Source organism: Pleurodeles waltl, chromosome 6 (assembly GCF_031143425.1).
Source record: "Pleurodeles waltl isolate 20211129_DDA chromosome 6, aPleWal1.hap1.20221129, whole genome shotgun sequence".
NCBI lineage: Eukaryota > Metazoa > Chordata > Amphibia > Caudata > Salamandridae > Pleurodeles > Pleurodeles waltl.
In genome coordinates, this window is record NC_090445.1 from 281,553,014 (window position 1) to 281,578,695 (window position 25,682).

The 25,682-nt window shown below is 42.3% G+C and overlaps 1 protein-coding gene across 7 annotated transcripts in view; it reads right to left on the minus strand.

Moving 5' to 3' along the window:
- The window catches only part of TMEM98 (transmembrane protein 98), a 304,662-nt gene that overhangs the window by 125,525 nt on the left and 153,455 nt on the right, over positions 1 to 25,682 (minus strand). For all 7 annotated transcript variants that reach the window (XM_069238063.1, XM_069238067.1, XM_069238065.1 and 4 more), the window contains one exon: positions 1,867 to 1,955. The gene's annotated coding sequence lies outside the window, so the exon portion shown is untranslated. The remainder of the gene's footprint in view (positions 1 to 1,866; positions 1,956 to 25,682) is intronic.

Here is a 25,682-nt window from a genome sequence, read left to right on the forward strand (position 1 = left end):
CGAGGGGTCGGGCCCATCGGTGGTACCCCAATGACGACCTGCTCTAGCCACTGGACCCTGAGTGGAACAGCGGCTGGGCATTCACTATGAGTCATTAGGGCCAATGTCCCCACTGAGAAATGGCAAAACTGACCTATCGGAGGATGGCCACTCTCCCACCGAACAAGTACTTTTCCTATTTTGTAGAGGATGGAACACCATGTTTCTGGGGTGGGGGCGACAGGCATCCTGAGTGGTGGGGAGACGGTTAGTTGGAAGCTCGCTGTACAAGGTGATAGGGCGAGGGGTTAGTTTGCAGGTTAGGGGGGTTTGGGGCATAGTGCACTTATGGGCTGGTCATATAGACAGCAGGCATACCTGAGCATTACACAGACACTCCACAAATACGATGCAAGGAAAAGATGACACCTCATTGACCTTTCTGTTGTGGAATGTAAGTGGGCTGTGCACTAAAGTGAGGAGGGGGTGGTTTGGAAGTCTGTAACACGTCATACTTGCTGGGGAATAATTGGGCTTTCTTAGGGAGGGAAAATACACTGTGCTGGCACATGCAGGATTTTCTAGGGGTGCGTGTGGCACATGCATCGAAAAATCTGTCTCCTTCCACATATTAGGTACATGGGAGGACCCCCCCCAGGGCTGCTGGGCGGCAGTCTGCAGCACCTGGCGGGGGGAGGAGGAAGTGGATCGCTTTTTGGTATCTTCCAACAGGCCTACAGTTGTACTGGCTGGTGACGATTGGGAAATGGATCCTGCAAGAGCCAGATGTTCTGGTGTTGATTGGTGGAGATTTTATTCTTAGACTGAGGGGTGATCTGGACAGAGTGGTTAGGGGAGAGGTGCGCCCACGAACTGACGCTACGTTGATGACATTTATGAATGCTATTGGGTTGGTTGACCCACGGAGATTCCCCCACCTACATCAGTGGCAGAAAAAAAACATTACAGGTGAACATTACTGGATGATATGGTTTGGTTATTCCACTGGTACCACCTTATGGCAGTATTACAGACTGCAGCCATTACTGTCAGAAACTAAGCATTAACTAATCATACACACACACACACACACACACACACACATGCAGGGACCAAAATGGTTTTGTGGCTGATTGCATTAAATTCCCTGAAGCTATTCACACCCAAGTACAGCCTCAGTCACAAAATATGGAGGTTCCTATGAAGTAACAGCCCACACTGAGCGCCTTGACACCCTCACAGGTGAGTAGTGTGCCTTACAAATTCCCTGAATGATTGATTGATTGACACTAGTGGTGGAAGTGGGCAATAGGCCTCCTATGAAAAAGTCTGTGCATCTGTTCTTATTTAATTATTTTTACAAATTTAGCACTACTATTCGCCCTTGCACCCCTCTTCTCAATGCCAGATCTGGAAGAAAAGTAAATAACCCTCAGCCCATAGTCTTAGCAGGGCTTGGGTATGAAGCTGGCTGCTGTCAGTACCCGTATTAACCAGAGCCCGGAACTCTCCAATCTCAGTGCCTCAAGTTACAACATCATGTCCACAGCAGAAATTATTCCAATATTGGGGCTGTGCTGCCTGTCATTTTAATGCAGCTTCTGGACAACAGACTTCTTGACCTGTAAGATGCCTGCTTGGAAAGAATCCAGGGCCGAGAGGCTTAAGGTCACCCATCAGCGCACTCCAACTACCTGCAGCACTGCAGAGCCTTAGCTAGGCAAATAAAAAACTGGTTGTGATCTGTGGTGGGTTGAAAGGGTAAATATGCAGGCAAATATGCAGCTATAATGCCACCTCCACCGGTATATGATAGAGTGCGCATCGCAAGCATTACTGTCTAGCACACAAACAGCGTCACAGAAAAAAAGAAAACAGACTACTTACAGAAACCGTGGAATACCCCGGCAGCAGATAGAGAGGAAGAGAGAACCCCGAAAAACTAGCAGAGAAGGCAGCTCTGGCAGGTGCAGGAACTACAATACAATACAAAATAGAAACAAAGAAAATGATTACCACACCACTGGAAAATGCATCAAAATTAAACAGACAAGGAACTCCTAACTAACACTCAACGGAAGGCAGGAGGGAATGTAAACAGCCCATAAATCTAAAGCATGCATTATAGGTATCCGCCAGGAGGAGCTATGTGCTAAACATGGAATCAACATACCTAGACAATACTAGCAAAGCAGATACCATCATCTTCATTACGCAAATATGCAAGAAAATTCCTATTGTTTCAAAATACTTGGCCCTTTGCAGTAACGGGCCAGTGTGTGTGGTTAATTTACAGTTTGAAATAATTTGTATGGTTTGTTTTTAGAATTGTTCTAATGTAAACAAGGCTGTTTGGGATTTTATGATGGCCTCACTATGGCGTGTTTAGAGTGCGAGGAGTGGTTCTCATCGTCATCTTTTATCATAATCTGAGTTGTCCAAAAGATAGACCAGGATGAGGAAACAAATGGCGACCAACAATTTTAGTATAAACGGTACATCGACATCTAAATATGCAACATTTTCTTATAATGCCAACCACATCTATTCCCTTGTTTTCCTCCAAGATTTACATTTTAGTACAGCGTTTTATATGATAGGAAGTCGAGTCCCAAAAAGCCTTATTCACCAACAAAGGTTTGAAAGCCAGACATCTTTCTCATATTACTACTCTTCTGCATTTATCTATGGATACATGTAAAGCATCTGACATATTTTAATCTACATTTTCTACACGAAAAAAACACTATTATGATTATACTGGATGTGTGACTAGAATAGAGTAAATTTTAAGGAAAGGCAAAATATTCTACAATTGCTTCAGCGCCTCGTCAGGGGTAGTAAGCACTATATAAATGCATTTTCATTTCAATTCAAGTGAGCTTCTGAGGATGTGATACATATGTGTGGGGGTGTGGTACAATGCTATAGTTTTTGCAAGAAAAAAACAGGTAATATGCACCCATTATATATATATATATATATATATATATATATATATATATATATATATATATTACGTAATTGCTGGAAAGGACGGCGGCGTTTAAATACATTTTAGTGCTGCAAAGCTATTTCTATGAAAATAAAAGGCTTTGGCCTGTTTCGACATTAAATGGTCTACAGAAGGCACGCACAACCAAAAAGTGAGGAAAAGAATCATTTAAATTTGGCAGGTCTCATTCCTAGAACTATAATGTTCATAATAACTGGCATGTGATAGCTTCAAGCAACAGTTTTGCTGGAAATGTTCTAGAGAGGATAAGGGTCCCATTGCAAGATCTGACTTTGCGATGTTGTGACTTGTTATGTTATGCAAGTCAGATTGTAAAGTGATGTGTTGTAGATTCACTCTAAGTTTGTAAAAGATGCCTTATTGAAGTGTGATCTAATGTGAAAAAATACTGAGTTTGCAAGGATAAAAAATGAGGCGATAAGAGAACATAATTCCCATGTCCCGAAAACAAAGTGCTGGGTGCAACTATGCCGTTCTCCTTCTCCTTAGAGTATAATTTCTTGTGATGCTTTCAAATCTTGATAACAGTGGCCTCGTTACCTTTTTTAATACCCGCATGCATTCCATTTATCATCTCAGCTTTACCCCTGTCAGATTCAAATAAGTATTGCTGCACGTTCCTCCCCATTCTCCATATCTACCTCAATAATACAATTCCTTCATCAATTCACAGCGTCCATATTAGCTTCCTCCAATTCATGTTTAGATGTCGGCAACAGACAGCTTTATCTGCCATGTGCAAGACCTATTGCTAACACCTTAATACGTATACTTAGAGTGAGCTTTGACTAAGCACCTTGAATATGATCTGATGGCTATGCAGGACATTTCATTCAACTGATCCTGATTTGATGACTTTCTTAACCATTCTTATGTTTGTCCCGTCCAGAAGCATTTTAGTCCCCCAGTGTTATGATCAGATAGCACAGTATGTTTGAGAACCCCAGTGCTTAATTTGTAAATTAGGAGGAGCCGGTGCTCAAAGCCCTTCTCTTAAACACGAGGCTGCTGTAATTAAATCTGCAAGCACTGAATACTGAGGCAGCGTAATCCAGAAGCCATCTCGGGCCTCTTCAATCCATTTACGGCCACCCCTGCCCCTTCAGCTCATCCTGCAACTTTCTACCTAATCCCTTTATGATGCTTTTTAGTTTTTATTTCTTCCGTCTTTCACCTATGTGTCCTTTGCTCGCAGCAAATGCTTGAGGCATAAGAATAAGCCCCGGCCCTCACAAATAAGTGCCGGTGGTCAGCACCGGAAACAACAGGCACAAATTAAGCACTGGAGGACTCTTTTTCTCAATGTGTTTTAAGCACTCAACGGGAGAGCATTTGCTTCCTAGCTCTTTCGCAGCTTTTAGTATTAGCGCCCCTTTCACCACATGCTTTGTTTTCAATCCTCCCTCATGCTCCAACCCCATCCCACACCCCGTTCTGGTCCCTGCGTTTTCAATTTGTTTTTTACATTTATGATAACCCAGGAGCTGTCAATTGCTGACAGACTGCTTGCATCCTGTTTTTGCACTGTTTATTTTTATCATTTTAATTTATTGTTCTAACATTGTCGTACGCAAACCTAGAACAATAAATTAAAATTGCTAAGACACATCTTGATGCATGCACACTTCACAATGCATGTGTGTTTCAATGTCAAGACACATGGTGGGCATCTTGGAACCCAAGGTTACTAGCCAAGCCTTTGAAGAGAGTTTTCGCTGCATGGATGATCAATGATACTAAGACTGAGATAACTGGAATGGAACATAAGCCTGTTGCACTACTCTTTGACTGCCCACCAATCTTGTGACCCCTGCTGCAAACCACGGCCCAATGCCACTAAAGTATTATTATGGAACTGATGCTGGTGTAGCAACACAAAAGGATGATGGGCGGAGTGCTGAAACTTTTCAAACACTCAGCCCCAGTCACAGACCTGGGTTTAATTCATTGTTCTGTTGCTCACCATGCCACTGCAGTTTGGACCCAGCCATATGCAAATTATTCTTCACCCTGTTCCCCATGAGAACAGTCTAGCCCGAACTGCCAGGCCAAGTGCTCCCTGGACCAGAAACAAGCAACCTAGGACCGGTATCAGGATATCACCCTTCATCAGCCAGGCTAGCTTGAATCCAGCAGCACAATAAGCACAGGACACACGTATGGGCATACCATTCCCACTTAGGGCAACTTTAGCAACACAAAAGGATGATGTATGGAGAGCTGAAACATTTCAAACACTCACCCCCCAAAGACAAATCTGAATTTAATCAATCGTTCTTTGCTTACCATGCACCCTAGTTTGGACCCAGTGTTATGTGTTCGTTTTGCTTAGAATGTGGAGCAATGAATTTCTCATGCAGGAGTTGTCCTTTCAACGAGAGCAGCGACAGTTGGGGAGATGACAGGACGTGTTGTTGTTGGCTCCTGTAGATCAATACTATTAAAGAGAGTTTCTCTACCCTTACTGGTTGTGCTTCGGATATTGATCACAACATAGATTTGGCGAGGAGCGGCTGGAGTCACCATCTAGAAGAACCCGTGTGTTTGCTCCTGCGCTCACACATTTACTGACCCGAGGACCTTGGTGCGGCGCTGCTTTCCATTAGTAAGAACACCGGTTCTTTGGTTCCGCTGGTGCTTTCGTGGAACCATGGAGTGGTGATCGGCTTTTTCAAGCTTTTATCAGCAGCATTACCGCGGTGAGCGCAAGCTTTTCGTTTACTTGGTAGCGCAAGCAGGACATGCGTGTGTGCCTGACAACTGACTTGTGAACTTGATGAGGTCATCACTGCAGGCGTTTCAAGGCTACTAGGCAACAGGGAACGTGCAGTGGAAGTTTCTAGACGTATGGGATTTCATGCAACGCTGTCTCCTGGCAACGTAGTATAAACAATTCACGCTGATGTGCACAGCTTTCACTACGACTATCTTTTAACATTGTAGTGCGTTCTTGTACAATATGAGGTACCCTTTTTGCTACAACACACAGCTTGGCCTGTAAGATTTCTTCTCAAGTACAAAGGAAAAAAAAACTATTCAAAAGGAGAAAAGGAAAAAAAATGAACAGATAGAAAGGCTACGTTTGCTGTGATTTATTTAATGATTTGTTTATTTATTTATTTTAATTTTCTTTTCTTCTTCATTTATTGTTGTATGTGACACAAGTTTTTGTTTAAATAACCATGCAGTCTGTGTCAGCTCCTACATTTTTCTTAGAAGCTCCTGGAGAACCACCAGTTTTGTGGAGGCAATGGTTTGACACATTTGAGACATATTTGGGTGCTATAGGTGCATCTCGCTACAGACCAGAAAGGAAAAAAATCCTTCTAATGCACTCTTTAGGCTTTGAAGGGGGAGACATTTTGAAACATCTCCCTGAAGTTGTTGTGGCTGATGGTGAAGAACTGGACAAATATGAGGATACCGTAAAAAAAAACTCTCTCTGTAGTTTGACAGACAACCTAGTCTGGTGGTCTTACATCACAAATTTTTCAAAAGATCACAATTACATAATGAATCCATTGATGATTTCATTAGTGTGCTGAGGAAGTTGTGTTCGCAGTGTCAATTTGGAGCATTTCATGATCAGTTGGTGAGGGAAAAGTTTACTGGTCATTGTTTTGACAAGTGCATTCAACAGAAAATGCTTACTATGGGAGACCCGTCATTGGAAGAAGTTATTAAGGTGGCTAAGAGTGTTGAACTTGATAAGGTCACCCTCAAGGAATTAGCTCTCCAGCATAAAGAAGAAGAGAAAGCCAATGCCATTAGCAACATGTCTACATGAAAAGACAACAGAAGTGTGAACATTCCGTTTTTCCAACGCAAAAACATTCGTTTTAGGTGTGGAAATGCTCCACATGAAAGAGATTCTAAGGGCTGCCCAGCCAGGACAGTTGTTTGTCGCAAATGTGGTTGCACTGGCCATTTTGCCAAAGTTTGTCAAAGCAGTGTGAGCAAAAATGCAAAAGTTAATTGTATTTCTGAGGCTGATCCTGTGTCAGACCAGATATGGAAAATGAGTTCCGAGATATGATTGTTGTTGTGACGGATGATGCTGCTAGATCTGGAGATCCTGATGAGTGTGATGAGTGTGTGGATCCTTACGTGGATGTTATGACTGGTGGCAAGATGTTGCATTTATTGGTGGATTCAGGTGCATGGATCACTATGGTGACGTCCAAACTGTTTAAGAAAACATGGGGTACTATGAGGTTGTTTCCCACTGATAAAGCCCCAGTTTCCTATGAAGGCAGAGCTTTATCGAAGATGTGTAGGAGTTTAAAGGATGCAAAATCCAGGGAAAGGTGTATTGGGTGGTCAAGGGACTCAATATTTTGGGTTGGTTTCATCAGGGTCTTTTTGGAATGGTTCTAAAACTGGGCACCAGTGAACAAGTGATGGTTGTTAAAGAACAAGGTTGGTTGGATGTCCACAGTTTACGTAAAGATTTCCCCAGTGTTTTTGAGAAAAAAACTAGGATGTATCAAGGGATTTAAACACAGAATCAGTGTCAAGCAAGGTGCTATCCCTATTAAACACAAATTGAGATCTATACCGTACAGTTTGAGAGATGACCTTCACAGGAGTTGGAGAAATTGCAGGAGAATGGGGTGATTGAACCAGTTGAGTCTAGCCTATTGTGGTTGCTTGCAAAAGTAATGGTGAAATGCATTTGTGTGTGGATTTAAGGAGTTTAAATAAGGAGATTTGGACAGACTCTTTTCCTCTTCCCAGGATTAATGACCTTTGAGAAGAAGTTAATGGTTCGGAGTGGTTCTCTAAGATTGATTTGGCGTCAGCTTACCACCAGGTGCCTACTTGAAGATAGTTCTAGACACTATACAACTTTTAACACACCTTTTGGTACTTTCCAGTTTAAGAGGATGCCTTTTGGGCTTGCCTCAGTGGCATCTGTTTTCCAGCGGATTATGTCACAGCTATTGAAAGAAATCCATGGGGTTCTGGTTTTCCAGGATAATGTACTTATGTTTGCCAAACAGTTGGTGGAACATGATTTTATTCTCAAGTCAGTTTTTCAGACTTTTGAGAAGTATGAGGTAGTTATAAAAAGTGATAAGTGCTAATTTTGGAAGAAAGAAATTGACTTTTTGGGACATGTCATTTCCTCTGAGGGCATCAGACCTAGACCAGGTTTAGTCAAAGCAGTTAGTGAATGTCCTCCTCCTAAGAATAAAGGTGAGTTGCGCTCATTTATTGGTTTGTGTGAATTCTGTGCGAGGTTTATTCCTGATTATGCATCTAAGATGAGGTGTTTATCCATTATGTTGAAAAATAGTGTTTGCATGGGAAGAGGACTGTCAGAATACTTTTGAATTGGTGAAGACGGAGATGACAAATGCTAAGGCATACGTTCATATGATCCTCAATTAATGTGTACCATTATGGTGGATGCCAGCAAGTATGGGTTGGGAGCTGTGTTGACCCAGAATGCTGCACGGGAGAAGTAACCATCAATTATGTTTCTAGGGTGCTGAGAGATGCAGTGTTGAATCATTCTGTAATAGAAAAAGAGCTTCTTGCATGTGTCTGGGCAAGTGAGAAATTTAGAAGTTATGTGTGGGGCAGAAAATTTGTAATAGTGACTGACCATAAACCACTTCTGTATATTTTGAGAGGTGACAAGATCAATTATACTACTCCACATATTGATCGTCTGCAGTACGATATAGAAGTGCAACACTTACCAGGTAAAGTTAATGCTAGGGCTGACTTTCTTTCAAGGTCAATTGATGATTTGGATGAATTTGATTCTGTGGATGATAGAGAAGACTGTTTTGTTGCTAGTGTGGATCTACCGGTTTGCAAAGCTGTTAGTAAATCTGATTGAAAAAATGCTGAGTCCAACGACAACATTTTAACCAAAGTGAGGGAGTTTGTGGTTAATGCTTGGCCTAGAGAGAGGGATGTGTCTTCGTAATTTCAGCTGTTTTGCAAAATTGCTGAGGAAATTTCTATTGAAGATGGGGTACTTTTGAGATTTGAGAAGTGTATTCCTCCGTATGGGGTCCGCACTGGGTTGATAAATTCAGCTCATGATGGTCACTTTGGATCTACAATGACTAAACAGAGACTTAGAGAGAATTATTGGTGGCCCTCTATGGATAAGGATGTGGATGCTGTGTTCAAAGAATGTGTGATTTGCAAAACTGCTTAGAAAGGATTGAAAGTGTGTGTTCCACCTTTAAGTCCCATTAAGCTTCCAGAGAAACCGTGGGCTAAGTTACAGGTAGATATGGTCGGCCCATTTAATTTCCTTCCTTACAATTTGCGTTATGCATTTGTTCTCATGGACTATCACAGTAGATGGCCGCAAGTTCGTTTAGTTGCTACTCCGTCAGCAATTAATGCTGTGAACTTCCTCAAAGAAATTTTTATGCGGGAAGGTTTTCCAGAGGCGATTATTTCTGACAATGGAGTTCAATTTCTTAATTTGGAAATGGATAATATTTTGAAGCAGTCTGGTATTAAGCATTTAAAAAGTTCCCTTTATCATCCTCAAACCAAATGTTTGGTGGAGAGGATGAATAGAGTAGTTGGGGATTGTATAAAATGGGCTAGGAATAATAATTTTGACATTCAAGAGGCGGCAAAGACCATCTAGTTGTTCTATCGTTCTACACCTCATTCTTTGACCAAGGTCTCTCCTTTCGAAGAGCTGAGAGGTCGCGAACCAACTTCTATTTTATTTCGGGGTTGGCTATCAAATTCAGTGAAGAATAAGGGGTTGAGAGAAGAGAAGCGTATGAATAAGTGGGAGGATGTCAGTGTGGGACAGGAATTAATGAAAAAAAGATACGATCCCATTATGGCCACCAAACCTTGTAAGATTTGTCCAGGAGATTTAGTTCATATAAAAAAAATATGTATGTAAAGAAAGGGGAGTCTAGTTTCAGTGTTCCTGTAAGGGTTAAAAAAAATAAATTGTGGCAATGCAGTAATTGTTGATGGGGGTCGCTGGTGAAATATGTCCAAAGTTGTAAAGATTCCTGAGGAATGTAGGGGGTGTGAATATGGTGTCTGTTTAGGTCTGTCTGCACAAAACATGGATTCGGCAAGCACAAGTACTCAAAGAATATCCTTGGAGCCGGAAAAAGTGTCGGTACACAGATCCTCCCTAGAAATGTTTGTGCCTTGGAAGCTGAAGTCATTTCTGTAGGGTAATGAAGTCTGGTATTTGTATCATTTGATGGGAAATTAAATTATTGTTTTTTTGGGTGGTTTACAATGTTCTTTGTTCTTCAAAATTTGTTTAGTTTATTTATTGTAAAATTTGTATATAGTTTCTTCTTAGTTTTAATTATCTGTATTATATGTTAAAAAAAGGAAAAGAGATAGTATGTTATGTGTTTGTTCTACTTAGAACGTGGAGCAATGAATTTCTCATGCAGGAGTTGTCCTGACACTGAGAGCAACGACAGTTGGGGAGATGACAGGACATGTTGTTGATGGCTACTGTAGATCAATACACTAATAAAGAGAGTTTCTCTACGCTTACCGGTTGTGCTTCGGATATTGATCACAACACCCAGCCATATGCAAATCAGTCTTTACCCTGTTCCCCGTGGGAATAGTCCAGCCAGAACTCCCAGGCCATGTCCTCCCTGGACCAGAAACAAGCATCCTGGGACTGATTTCAGGATATCACCTTTCATGAGCCAGGCTAGCTTGAATCAGTTGGCACAGTGAGCACAGGACCCACATCTGGGCATACCCTTCCCACATAGGACAACTTCAGCAACACAAAAGAGTGATGGACAGAGTGCTGAAACGTTTCATACACTCACCCCCAGTCACAGATCTGGATTTATTCCATCGTTCTTTTGGTCACCATGCCAACCCAGAGTGGACCCAGTCATATGGTGCAGTATCTTGGCCACAGTCCAATAAAGAAATATTCAACATCGTGGTTAAGGTCATGACATTTAGAAAAAATTCTGTCAACAGGTAAACGAAAACCAATTGTAAAGAGTATGATATTTTGGTAGTTCCTGGCATTTTCGAAGCATGTCTACTATTGCATTAAAAAATCACCCCTGCTTAATGTCCATTAAAGCTATGTGGGTCATGAAAGTTTGCTGTTCTAAAAAATTGGGTTGTGGTTCTACAAAGTTTGGAAAGCACTGTTTTACAGCAAGTGAGGCCCGAAAACATTAAGTAGTTTCCAAACTTTGTGGGGAAAGTAAAGGCTTATGTTTCTAATCAACCTAAGAAAACTGAACATGCCAGAATAATAGCTTACAACATGCACATCAGAGGACTAGAAAAGGAAGGAGACAATTTCACTACTTTAGTTCTTCTTACAGGGACAACGGATTACATGTTAATAAGTTACAAATAAAACAACTCAAGTATGAATGCAAAGATGAACATAGCAGTTCAAGTGTGTAGTCTACTACTCATAACTAAGGCTATATGAGATTTTGGAAGCATGCCTCTAAAGCATTGGTACCGAGGACTGAGATATGCAACACATGGGTATCCCATTAACTGCAATACGATAAAACCTGATTGGTCCACTCTCAAGCATATGACACTGACCATTCCTTCTAAAAAAAAAAAAAAAAACTATATCAGAGCGCATGCAGAAGGCCTGCCCACTTTGGTGATAGCATTGCAGAATATAATGGCGAGTAGTTTTCAAATATTTATTAACCTAGTTATCAATTTAGGGATCTCGGTACTACATCCTTCCACTCAAGTAAACATGTGTTCATCCATTCTCCTCCATAGTGAATAATTCACTGGTCTTACACATAATGATTTTAAAAAAACAACATTCACTCTTTAGCATCAATGAGAAAAGCTGCTTTCGCAGTTCTGATTGAATTGCAGGCAAGTGAAGGTTTTATAAATAGTCCAAGAAGTATGGCCTTATGAAGAACAGCAGTAAATGACCATCATTTAGTTATTAAAAGCCTTACACAGAGAGGATCAACATACTATATGGCCCTAATTACATAGCTGGGGCATCTCGAATACCCTCTTAGCCTCACTACTGAAGCTATAAAACCACACTCTGTATGTTTTGAAATTTGGAAGGGACCCCTCCTATGTACGATATCACTTCAGACTTGCAATCTGTGTATATTTCCACCTAAGTCAAGGATGTGTGAAATCATGCTAAAGGTGTATGCTGATGATTTATTCTTAATATACTTAAAAAACCATCAGGCGCCAGAGATAGATGCATTTCTTGGAGGAAGTATTACAAGAACAGAACTTGTAGTAAATAAAAACAATAATGGCATAGTGATTTTCTTGAGAGGCCTAAAACAGCAACTCAGGAAATAGTGTCTTAGGGCTTACGTACTAGATATCAGAACATAATATTGGTACCTCTGCATATATTATACCTAAAGTCTTTCTTTAGGGAAACAATGTGTGAATGCTCTTAATTTGACCTACAAGGCAAACATCCCCTTGCTGTTAGACAGCCTTAGGCGTCACTTTTCTGCTCTGAACATTCACAATCAGATAGACGGCAAGTTATGGAAGTCAATCTTTGAGATGAGAAGAAGGTTTGAAATAAAGATCATGTGTCTTGAGTAGGGCACAAGCGGCATCCATATGCAGCACTAAGCCCAAATAACCTGTCTAAAAGTACCCACTAATGCACTGGTGAACTCTCAACATTACATGGGGGCAGAACATGAATCCAATAACTCAAATAAACTACAATTTAACTCTTCATGTCTGATGGTAGATAATGGAATTTGACTTACAAATAGAAGACTCTTGACTCTCAATTTACTGACAAATCCCCAAGGCAATGCTAAAATAGCTACAGTTTGAATTAGACTATCAACATTGTTTCTCAATCAGGAAGCCAAGACCCATTTGTAGTTTGATAACACCGAGACACTGGCAGTTCAACCAAAGAGCTACTCTTGATGAAGAGGTCCACCGTTTCTATGTGACCTTGGAGACATATGGACTACAAATGGCATGCGCCAAAGGAGCTTGACATAAAATAATACAAAGAAGGGATGTGACTTTTATGTAACAGGATCCAGGAACGTGCCCATTTATTATGAAAAGTTTCAAATAGTTGAAGGATAAAATGCGACAATTATAAATAACCTTTATTTGCCAGAAACTTAACCAGAAATGCGAAAGTTGCTTTTAAATTGCTCTTTGATGTAAAAACAGTTAATGTTTTGAGCTACTTAATCGTAGTTAAAAATATTACATTGTTTGAAGTTTTCATCATCATTTCATTGAAACAAGAGTGCTTTATTTGTGATAAGATACTTGCGCATTTTGTTATGTTTCAAGTCAATAAAATCAATCTCCAACATCATACTGCTGCCTGGAGTCTGGTAGAGGCTCTAGAAAGAGGTCACAGAGTAATAGTGAAAGCAGACAGCTGTGCTGCCTACCCTTGTCGTCTTAAACTATTTGTAATAGTTTCCATCTGCAACCACATTTAAAATAACAGTTGTATAATGTTGCTCAATAAATCTATGAAAAGCCAAAATATTGAGAAGAACAGTTAAAAAAGTCTGTTTCAGTCTATAAAATGTCTTTGTGGTGTACACTGTTATCAAAGATGTAGAGTTCACACAATGCTTGCATTGTACTGTTACACTACCACTGGTTTACATCATTCTTTGGAAATCTCGATTAAATCACCTTAACCTTACTACGTCTGTAGCAGCACGCTGAATTTAAGTGTTCCTCTGAACCAGATGGCATGTCCATGTCAGGAACCACTTTGAAGAAAACAAACGTGACAGGAGAACCAGTAAGAGCAGACAGGTCATCATCCATGGTATTTGAGAAGCCAGTCCCCCACAGCAGGGGTCCGTCTTTGGAAAATACATTCCTAGTGCTCCCTGCACTAGGAGTCTTAATGAATGGAGGAATGCTATGTTGATTTGTATAGCACACTAATAACCCGAGATGGTATACAGGTGCTTGGGCAGATGTGTGGATGTATGGTCTCCAAGGTGCTCATCTGAAGAGCCAGGTCTTCAGCTTCTTGTGGATCTCGAGAAGTGAGGACAAGGCTCTGATGTATTGAGGGAGGTTGTGTCTAGGGTGCGATGTAGGAGAATGAGTGTGAGAAATTAGGTTGTTGGTTGACTGGGGTGTGAGCCCTGGTGAAGCAACATCCACAATCCCTTGCAGGCTGAACCACAAAAAGTCACTAAATTAACTTGTGCTTAACCTTGGGTAGCCTGGCACAAAAAGCAGTCTGGCATAACTTTGAGGCAATGTGTAAACTATTTATGCAGCACTCAAACAGTAGTAAAGTTAAAACACAACACAAGAAAAATCCCAAACCACTTCAGGAAACTACAGTTAATTTTAATACATTATTTGCCACCAAAACGACAAAAATTAAATCAGCTGAACTAAAGTTATGAATTTTTAAAGAATAAATTGAAAAATAGCAGCTAAAAGAAAGCACCAACCACGGTTACATGGTTGCACCGTGTAATAAAGATGAATCTTGATGATACAAAATGTAGGTTCTTTAATAGGAGTATCTTAGCCACATACAGATCTGGTCAAGCCAACAGTCAGCTCCAACAGCTTCCTCAGAATCCCTTCTCTCTCTCACTCTACTCTGATGTCAGATATGACATCAGTGCCACATCAGTGCCAGAGAGAGATGAGATCCCTCACATTCTAATGCTGCATTCTATCATTACAATCTACCACACACCTTCCCCTTTTTTTTAGAACAATTACAAAACCCATGAGAACAAAAGAAACTATATACAGGAAGAAAATATAATACCAAAACAACAAACTGTAAACTGGAATAAAATTGGGTTACATATTCTTTGAAACAACCACACGGTTGAGATTCCAGACTCTACCATCTTTAATTCTCACCGCATTCCTGAAGAGTTTGACCACTTCAAAAGGACCCATAAACTTACTTCCAGACTTGCTAAATCTAGGGTTTCTAATCAAAATCTTATCACCCACTTTCACCTCAACATTGCATGTGCTTTTCCTCCTATCATAGTTTTCCTTTCTTTTCACTAAGCACTTTTCCTCTTTCGACCTTTCCTCCCTATTTCCGTCACACCATGTAACACACTCATTCTTACCCCAATGCACCCAACCTGGTGCCAAACGTGTGTTAGCTTTCCGTCCCCTGAAAATTTCAAACGGTACCTTCCCTGTAGTGACGTGAGGAGAAAATCTATATGCATGGAGAAAATTCTTAAGACCATCTTTCCAATTCCTGCCAGCTGCAACTTCCAACTGTATACATTCCTTTATGCACTTATTGAATCTTTCTACTGTTCCATTACCCTCAGGATGATACAAGGAACATCTTTTATGCACAATACCCCTGGATTTACAGTACTCTTCCATCACATTTGAAACAAATTGGGGCCCATTGTCCGTGAGAATGGAGTTTGGCAAACCTTCACGGCTGAAAATTTAATTAAAGAAATTAATCACTTTAGTAGTCTCCATGCTACTACCAATCGCTATTTCTGCCCACCTTGAAAATTGGTCCACTAAGACTAGAATATAGTTGCAACCACCTTTACCAAATATAGGTCCTACTACATCCACTACCACAACATCCCACGGCTTAGAGGAACAGTCACGAGTACACATCGGCGGAACTCTGGTTTTAGAAACCTTATCACTGTTGCAGCAATCATAACATTCCCTTACTCTCCTTTCGATCATAAGATCCATTCCTGGCCACCAATAATTAAGGCGAATTCTTGCTTTAGTTTTACTCATCCCTTGATGACCCTCATGTGCTAGTTCGATAATTTTTTCTCTCAACAATACCGGGACAATCAATTTTGTTCCCGCAGCAAAATTCCATTCTCCATAGATAATTCCTCTCTCAACTTCCAAAATCCACCTAACTCTTTATCCCCCTTGACAGATGAACTCCATCCCTCACTAAGGCCCTCATTACGAGCCTGGCGGTCTGTGACCGCCAGGCTCGCGGTTGGCGGGAGCACCGCCGACAGCCCGGCGGTGCCCCGCAGGGCATTCTGACCGCGGTGCTTTGGCCGCGGTCAGTGCAGGAAAACCGGCGGTCTCCCGCCGGTTTTCCGCTGCCCGTTGGAATCCTCCAAGGCGGCGCAGCTTGCTGCGCCGCCTTGGGGATTCTGACACCCCCTACCGCCATCCTGTTCCTGGCGATTCGCCCGCCAGGAACAGGATGGCGGTAGGGGGTGTCGCGGGGCCCCTGGGGGCCCCTGCAGTGCCCTTGCCAATGGCATGGGCACTGCAGGGGCCCCCGTAAGAGGGCCCCGCTTGTATTTCACTGTCTGCATAGCAGACAGTGAAATACGCGACGGGTGTAGTAGCACCCGTCGCACCTTCCCACTCCGCCGGCTCGATTACGAGCCGGCTTCATCGTGGGAAGGTTGTTTTCCCCTGGGCTGGCGGGCGGCCTTTCGGCGGCCGCCCGCCAGCCCAGGGGAAAACTTGGAATACCCTCCGCGGTCTCTGGACTGCGGAGCGGTATTTCTGCCGCGCAACATTAGCGGGCGGCCTCCGCCGCCCGTCAATGTTGGAATGGGGGCCTATGTTCCTTACACACGCATTGTAGCACAGCATCTTCCATAACCGCTCTCAACCACTCATTTTGTTCAACAATACCTCTTGTCACATTACACACACTAATGGCATCATCTTGACTTTCTTCTGAACTGCTCTCAACTTCAGTACTCAATCTTGATAGGCAGTCAGCAATCCTATTGCTTGGACCTGGTACACAAAACACCTTGAAAGCAAAGTCTTGTAGGCCAACAATCCACTTACTGATTCTTCCAGAGATCATATCCAGACCTCTCTTCATGAACACTTCTACCAGGGGTTTGTGATCAGTAAAAATCTGAAACTCTTTTCCCCACAGGAAATTTTTAAATTTATTATTTGCCCAGAACACACTCAAAGCTTCCCTGTCTATTGTCGAATAATTCACTTCTGCTCCTCGCAGAGTTCTAGAGCAGTACACCACAGGTCTTAAATCTTGCTCCCCCAGGTCTTGTAAAAGTACCGCTCCTAACCCTTTCATACTCGCATCGGTCATGATCACACACATTTTCTTAGAATCAAATGAGCTTAAACTTCCAACTGATGTCAATTCTTTCTTTATACTCTCAAACTACACTCTGAACTCATCATCCCACACAAACTCCTCCCCTTTCTTCAACAATTTCCTCATGTTTGTGGTTTTGGATGCTAGATTTGGCAAGAACTTTGCCTGAAATTCAACCATTCCCAAAAATGTTAACAGTTCCTCCTTTTTCTCAGGTTCCCGTAGGCCCAAAATGTTCTTAATAAGTTCTTCCTTAGGATACACCCCATTGGGAGTTATTCTATGACCTAAATATTCTACCTCCGGTCTAACAAATGAACACTTCTTAATTTTAAGAGTCAAACCATGTTCTCTTAAAATTCCCAAAACTTTCCTGATTATTCTTTCATGTTCCTCTTCAGTCTGAGCATGTATCAAGATATCATCCTGAAAACATTTAACGCCTGGTTCTGAGCCAAACATATTATACATCAAACGCTGGAAAACAGCAGCAGCTGAAACCAGACCAAAAGGCATCCTTTTGAACCTAAAGGTCCCAAAAGGTGTGACAAAAGTGGTATAGTCCCTTGAGTCTTCATGTAACATGACCTGATGGTAGGCCGACGTGAGATCCAGCTTACTGAAATACTTGGACCCATGTAGCAAAGTCACCATTTCTGTCATATTAGGCAAAGGAAATTGGTCACTCACTACACATTTATTAAGATTCCTCAAATCGACACACAGTCTAATATCACCTGATTGTTTCCGTGCGACTACAATTAGTGATACCCATTCTGATGACTCCACAGGCTCAATGATTCCATCTCTGCACAATCTTTGTATTTCTCTTTCTACATCATCTTTCATGGCAATTGGTACAGGACGCACTTTGGAAACTACAGGAACTGATCCTTCCTTTATTCTAATGTGGTGGACATATTTCTTAAGACATCCCAATTTGTCACTGAATACATCCTCATAGTCCTTAACAAACTTTGGCCAAACATTTCCTTTGATTTCCTGCACAGGAAATTCACCACCATCCTGCACTTTTTTGATGAATTCATCCCTCAACATTATCGGAGAAGTTGAGTTAGGATCTAAAATGACGTTCAAGTCTCGTTGGTGCGGCCAACTTAACACACTGTCCCCTTTAACTGGAACATAAATCTTCCCAAAAATAGTATTTCCTCTGAATGAAATTTCTGATTCAAAATAGCCCCTCAGTTGAATGGTTTGGCCACCATATCCTCCTGGGATAACATCCGGATCTTTTAAATGGATCTTGTGAGTCAAATTTTCATCAAAAAACGTATTTGAAATTAGAGTCAACCACGCTCCAGAATCAAACAATATTTCCACATCTTCATTTAAGATCGAAATTGTGTCTCTCGGATGATTTTTCCTTTGAGCATTTGCTGAAATCGACAAAATGCAATCTTCCACCACTTTCACCGATGTTGCACTTTTGCTTGACTTACAGCATTTAGCAAAATGTCCCTTTTTATTACACAAATTACATATGCTGTTGATCGCTGGACATTTCTTATATGAAGCAAAGTGACCTGCATTCCCACAACGGAAACATTTCAAATCCTTAGATTTTAACCATTGAGCATGAGTCACTTTATCTTCCCCTTTGTCACCAGATGCTCCTTTACTATGATCTTCTACACATGCCAAATTGTGCTCGACACCCTTTGCTAATACAATGACCTCTTGCAAAGAAGGATCGTCCTTGCTCCACAATTCCTGACGAACTTTATCACTCGAGCATCTCAGCATAAATTGATCCCTTATACGTTCCTCTATGGTTACTCCAAATTTACAAGTAGATGCAAGTTTCCGCAAAGCTGTAATATAATCCTCAACACTTTCTCCTGGTTGTTGCTCTCTAATGCCAAAGTGATATCTTTCCAAAATGGTACTGACTTTTGGTAAATAGTGCAAATCTATTTTTTTTTTACAAATTTCAAATTCGTTCAGATCTGTTCCCTCATCACCAGTGTCAGGTAAGTTCTCAAAAATTTCTTGACCTTCGCATCCTAGACAATGAATCAGGAGAGCTGTTTTTCTTTCATTAGAAAGATTAGTTCCACTCACCCTGGAATAGTGTAGGAACGTTTTTTCCCATTTAGACCATTTTATAGGAGGTTCCCCTGGTGTAGTGAGGAAAAATGGTGGGGACGAGATGTTTTGCATACTTCCTTGTGATTTATTTCCAAAACGATTTTAAAGTTGAAAAATATGTGTTAAATATGCTTTTACTATAAAGTTTGAAAACGACCAAAAATGGGATTATATTCCTATTCACTTCGTTGTATGAATTTATAAACCAACAGATTGTTTTCTAGAGGAGGTTGGAGTTAACACCTTCCTATTCACTTAGTTGTATGAATTTATAAACCAACAGATTGTTTTCTAGAGGAGGTTGGAGTTAAGCACCTTCCACAACAAAACAAGTTAGAGACGAAGAAGATTTGGCTGAAAATCAGATTCTGCACGCTTCACTGTAAGGTAGCAAATCTTCAATCTTCATTTAATAGTTGCTAAAAATAGCGCGCAAAGATGTTCAAGAAAGAAAACGTGAAGAGCGCGGCCAGGGATCCGCGTGCAGATAGTGTTGTTATGCGCGCGCTGAAAAACAAATCAAAATAACACAGAGCGCGTTAAAGGAATAACTGAACGATGCACGATGAGCATAGTAGCACTGAAGTAATGAGCGTGTAGCGCTGGAAACAGTTAGTGTCCTTCGATCGCAGCTCGGTATTTAATTACGGGTGGTTATAAAAACACACAAAGGCAGCTATTAAAGACGGACACAGAGCGCGTTAAAGGAATAACTGAACGATGCACGATGAGCATAGTAGCGCTGAAGTAATGAGAGTGTAGCGCTGGAAACAGTTAGTGTCCTTCGATCGCAGCTCGGTATTTAATTACGGGTGGTTATAAAAACACACAAAGGCAGCTATTAAAGACGCGCTAGAGCATTTCTTAGCGCACACTCATAAAAAGGAAACGCTTTTAAATCCAACATACACAAGGTATAAAGCGTTTCAAATTTCAAAATGAAAACGTTTCAATCCAAAAAGGGAAAGATGTTTCTCACCGTCTTGAATTAAATATCCAGCTCCCTCGATGTAGAAATCCTAACAGTCTAATTGTCTGGAAATGAAGGCTGGATTAGAAGTGCTGGATAAAGTAAAGTCCCAAAAATATAGTGTTAAGATACTCCTGCACCTCCTCGTCGCCAAGTGTAATAAAGATGAATCTTGAGGATTCAAAATGTAGGTTCTTTAATAGGAGTATCTTAGCCACATACAGATTTGGTCAAGCCAACAGTCAGCTCCAACAGCTTCCTCAGAATCCCTTCTTTCTCTCACTGTACTCTGATGTCAGATATGACATCAGTGCCACATCAGTGCTGGAGAGAGATGAGATCCCTCACATTCTAATGCTGCATTCTATCATTACACTCTACCACACACCGGACTGGGTCAAAGTCAAGAGTTCATGCAGATCACACTAGAGCGCTGGTCAGATCCAGTCCCAGATTAGTCTTGCTGAAGGTTTACCTTCTCAAGTTTTGTGGCAAGAGTCCCATTATTGTTGGAGAGGGTCGCGAAGAGCAAGGAGAGCATTGCAGGTGGCAGGTAAAATGATGCAAAGAGCAGGTTGGGCTTCACGGACAGGCGGGCTGGAGCTTCTTGTTTGTGGTCCCTGCGGGATGTTGGTGTTGCAATGCCAAGGAATAGGCTGGCAAAGGATCAACTCAATTTCGGTGCGAACTGCATTGTTCTGGTATGAAAGGGCCCGTTCCTCATTGCAAAGAGGCCAAAAGCTTGATTCCAAGGGCTCAGGAGCCATATCATGTGTCCAGGACTCAAAAGAACCACCTGGGGTTCAGAAACGTGCTGAAGATGGGTCTAGGAGCTGTGGGGGGCCTGTTAAATCCCTGAGGCTCAGATCAGGAAGCCAGCAGACCAGCCCTTTGAGCCACTTTGGGGTCCTGAGTTTAAGACAGAGTTGCAAGTTCAGTTCTTCCTTTCCCAGGAAAGAGGGCAGTAAGCAGCAGTTTGTTACAGCAGGGCAGCAGTTCCCTATAGAGCGCAGTCCAGCAGAGTGGCTGTCCTTGTAGCAGCAGAGCAGTCCTTCATGGCCAGGTCTAGAACTGTACTGAAGACGGTGGGGCTGAAGGTCCTAATTTTATACTCTGGTGCCTATCTCTTGGAAGGTGGGAGAAGCTTCTGGAAAGATTCTTTCAAGTGCAGGGGATTTCCTGACTCCCATGCCCTGGAGCCAAGCTGGCTGCAGTAACAAAACAGGGCTGTTAGGCCCTTTGTTTGAAGGCAAAGCACAGGCTATTCAGGTGTAAGTGGGGTTGCACTTAGCTCCACACCCTTCCCCCTCCAATCTTGCCAGTAGATGACCCTTGAGGTACACCTAATCCCTCCTGTGTGTGACTGTTTGGGAGGAATTCATTACCCAAGACAGGCTGCAGGCACAAAGTGCTAAGGACAGGAAAAAAAGTTGTGTTTTCAAATGATATGACTTTACCATTAAGGAGGTTTATCATTACAATTTCACAGAAGAAAACATGACATATCTCCTGCTTCCAATTAGGAATTACAGCTTATTGAATGAAATAAGTAATCTCCAATGTAATCCTGTGGGAGAGGGAGGCCTCACAGTAGTGAAAAATGAATTTGGGTTTTTTTCACTACCAGGACATGTAAACTTAAATGTACATGCCCAAACTCTTAATTACACACCAACCTGCCCTATGGGCTACATAGGGCCTACGTTAGGGGTTACTTTATGTAATAAAAGGTGAGCTTAAGACTTGGCAAGAAGATTTAAATGCCAATTCACACATGGCAGTGGGGCACTGCATTCAGGCTGCAATGGCAGGCCAGGGACATGTTTTAGAGGGCTGCATAAATGAATGGCACAATAGGTGCTTCAGGCCCACTGGCAGAATTTATTTTACAAGCCCTGGGTATATGGTATACCACTCTACAAGGAACGTATAAGTAATTTAAATATGCCAGTTAAGTAGATGCCAATCAATCCATGTTTAGGGGAGTGAGCGCAAGCACTTTAGCACTGGTTAGCAGTGGTAAAAAGCACAGAGTTCTAGGGCCAACAAAAACAAATCCAGCAAGAATTGGAGGTAAGTAGGCAAAAGGTTTGGGGAAAAACCACCCCTAGGCTGACAAGTCTAACAATGAGCGACCTCCTGGTTTGCTTTTGGAGCTGCAGGGAGACTGTTCGAGTGAGAGTGAGGTAGAGCGTAGGTGTCTGGTGGGTTGGTGAAAGTGTATGTGGCTGTTCAGTTATTCTGGTCCTGTGTTGTGTAGGGCTTTGTATGTATACATGACAAATCTCAACTGGCAGCACGTGTCAATGGGGAGCCAGTGAAACTTCCTGAGGTGCGGTGTGATGTGGATGAGACACTGAGGCCAGTATGAGTCTTGCAGCAGAATTCTGAATGGTCTGAAGTCTGAATAGGAGTTGTTTGAGGATTCTGGCATAGAGAGCATTAATGTAGTCCAGCCTGCTGGCGATGAGTGCTTGTGAAACAGTCCGTCTGGTTCTGGGCAACCATTTGAAGATCTTCTGCAGCATGCACAGGATGTGGAAGAAAGAGGTGCTCACTGCGTTGATTTGAGCTGTCAGGCTGAGCTTATTGTCTAGTGAGATCCCTAGATTTCTTGCGTGGTCTGTGGGTGGTGGTCCTAACTCTAACACCCACCAGGTGGAGACAAGTGGGTAGATCTTGTTGCTAAAGACCAGCACTTCTTTCTTGTAGGAGATGAGCACCAGGCAGCTGGCTTGCATCCAGTTTGCAACCATGTTCATGCAGTTGGTGAAGCTGGTTCTGGTGGTGGTTGCTTTGTCCTTCAGGGAAAGGATGAGTTGGTTGACATTGGTGTAGGAGATGATGGTAGCAAGCAGTGTCATGTTTTTTGTTTTTTAAAGGGTGGGGCTGTGGTTGACTCCGCATATCAGTTTCTTGATCTCTGATGTGGAGGGTGGCAGCCTGACCCTTTAGGTTCTTCCAGAGAGGAAGGAACAGATCCATTTGAGAGCAGATCCTTGTATGCCAATCTCATGGAGTCTTCTGATGAGGATGCTGTGGGAGACAGTGTCAAAGGCAGCGAAGAGGTTGTGCAAGATGAGGGCCACTGTTTCTCATCAGTGCAGGTTGGTTCTAATGATGCTGGAGGTCACAATGAGTGCGGTTTTGGTGCTGTGGTTCTTTTTGAATCCTGATTGAGCGTTGTCTAGAAGATGGCAGAGCTCAAGGTGGGTTGTGAGTTGCTTGTTGGTGGCCTTCTCAATCACTTTTGCTGGATAGGGGAGTAGGGAGTTGGGCCGGACTTTGCTCAGCTGATTCAGGTTGGCTGTGGGCTTGTTGAGAAAGACATTGATTTCTGCACATTTTCATTCATCAGAGAAAATGGCAGAGATGATGGAGGTGTTGATTAGGGAGGTCAGGGTGGTACTGATTGGTGATGTACCCAGGTTGCAGATGTGATGGGGGCATGGGCCTGTGGGAGACCCCTGAGGGGACGGTTTGCATGATTGTTGCTATGTTGCTTCTGGTAAGGGTTGTCCATTTAATCAGGTGGCCGTCTTGGAAGGTGGTGGATTAGTGGGGATGAGTCCTCTGAGGTTGGGTTGGTGTGCAAAGTTGTTGTAGACGTTTTGCTGTGGAAGAAGTTGGTTAGGTTGTACAGACTTGTTCGGAGGCAGTGATGTTGCTGATAGTGACTAATGGCAAGGGAAGATCCTTGACGATTGTGAAGATCTTCTTACAGCTGTTGGAGCTTCAGTCAATGCGGTCCACTAGTTGTTTTTTCTTCGTGACTCTTATTTGCTGCTGATAACGTCTGAGTGCAGCCTTGTAGATAGTTATGTCGGTGATGTTGTGGCTCTCCATTTTCTTTCTGCGGTTTACAGTGTTGTTTGGTGTCTCATATGTCTTAAGCAGCTGGCCTGCTTCTTTGATCTACTATGTTTGTTACGTTTTATGGGTGCAAGGGAGTCATGGCATGACCTAGTTGTTGATGTCCTTGTCAGGGCAGTCTGGTGGGTTACTAGGGGCACTGAGCCAGTCTGCTCCTGTGAATTTGCCCCAGCTATGGCTTGGAATTCCTAATCTGGTAGGGGTGTTGACCTGAGGTGTGTTGATTAGGTTTTGGATGAAGGAGTGGTCGGTCCAAGTGAACGATGTAGTGGATTTGTATCTGATGTATTGCTTGTGGGGAAGACGGGATTCAATGTGTGTCCTGTGTTGTGTATTGGTTCTGAGATGAGCTGAGTGAGTCAGATGTTGCACAAACTTTCACGGAGTGCTGTGAAGCAGGGGTTGTTTCTGTCTTCTGGGCAAAAGTTGAGGTCACCAAGGAGAATGCAGGCTCTGGAGTCGATAGTGAGTGGGGTGCTGAGCACAGCAATGAGTTTGGTAAAAGTTCCTTGTGGTCCGGGTGGTCGGTAGGTGAGGGTTGCATTTAGGGTAAAGTTTTCTGAGATTTGCAGCTTGAAGTTCAAGAGTTCCATGAATGGAGTGGCATTCTCTGCAGATGAAGTGCATTTGATGACTCCTTGGAGATGATAGCGAGTCCTCTTTCTGGCTTGTGAAGGAGGATCTGTTGTGTGATCTTGTAACCCACTGGAACTGCTGTGACAATGTTGGGAGCGGATGAGCTAGGTCTCTGTGATGAAGATGTCAGGTGTGCATGTTCTGTATTTTTTTGGTTTTATCCACTATGGTCAAAAAGACAAATGGATAGCAATACCACAGCAGGAATGGTGATTGAGAGGCTGTTCAACATTGTGTAGCCACTCAGAAGCAATGATCCATCACAATAGTGCTATTGGTGGCAGGGCTGCCTCCACCAGCTGCTCGGCCATTGAGAACTCTGTGAAGTGAGTGTATGGGACATCTGCCAGATGAGGTCCTAGCTTTTGTGCAATAATAGATCATTTTTGACACTGATATGTGATTTCATACAATAATTTTCACACAATTCATAATTGTTATTCATTTTAGGAATATGCATAATCATAGTTTTTCTCAGTTGCATCTAAATGCATTTTCCCATGAATTTGTTTTATAAGTTTGCACCAAGAAGAGTTTTAACATATGTACACTATATCTTGTACAATTCAGCTAGGAAACCAGTCATGTTAGTACCTTGCTACACATATCACGATTACAATTCTACAGTTGTAAATCGTCTTCAAGAAGCTATGTCTCTTCTTCAGAAATTGCAATTAAATATAAAACAGAAAAAGTAGCCAATATTAGAATGCTTATTTCAAGTACTGCTCCTATTTTGCCCAATACTTTTGTCCTAGAAAATCTTCAAATTTTGCATGTTTTCCTAGATGCTCCATTTGCGAATCCTGTAGCTGTTTTAGGCTAAGCCCTTACCTCCTATCTTTGATTATGACACCTGTACCTCATCTCCCTCACAGTTATTTCTTCCTTTCAATCTCCCTTTTCAGAACCCAGTACCCAATGAGACCCAGTGTGCAATCAAAGTGCCTTGCTTTGTGAGCAGGTGGAGTCTTGTCTTGGTGAGTGGTGGGGCTTCAAACTTTTCTATACCCATAGAAAGGATGGACAGATAC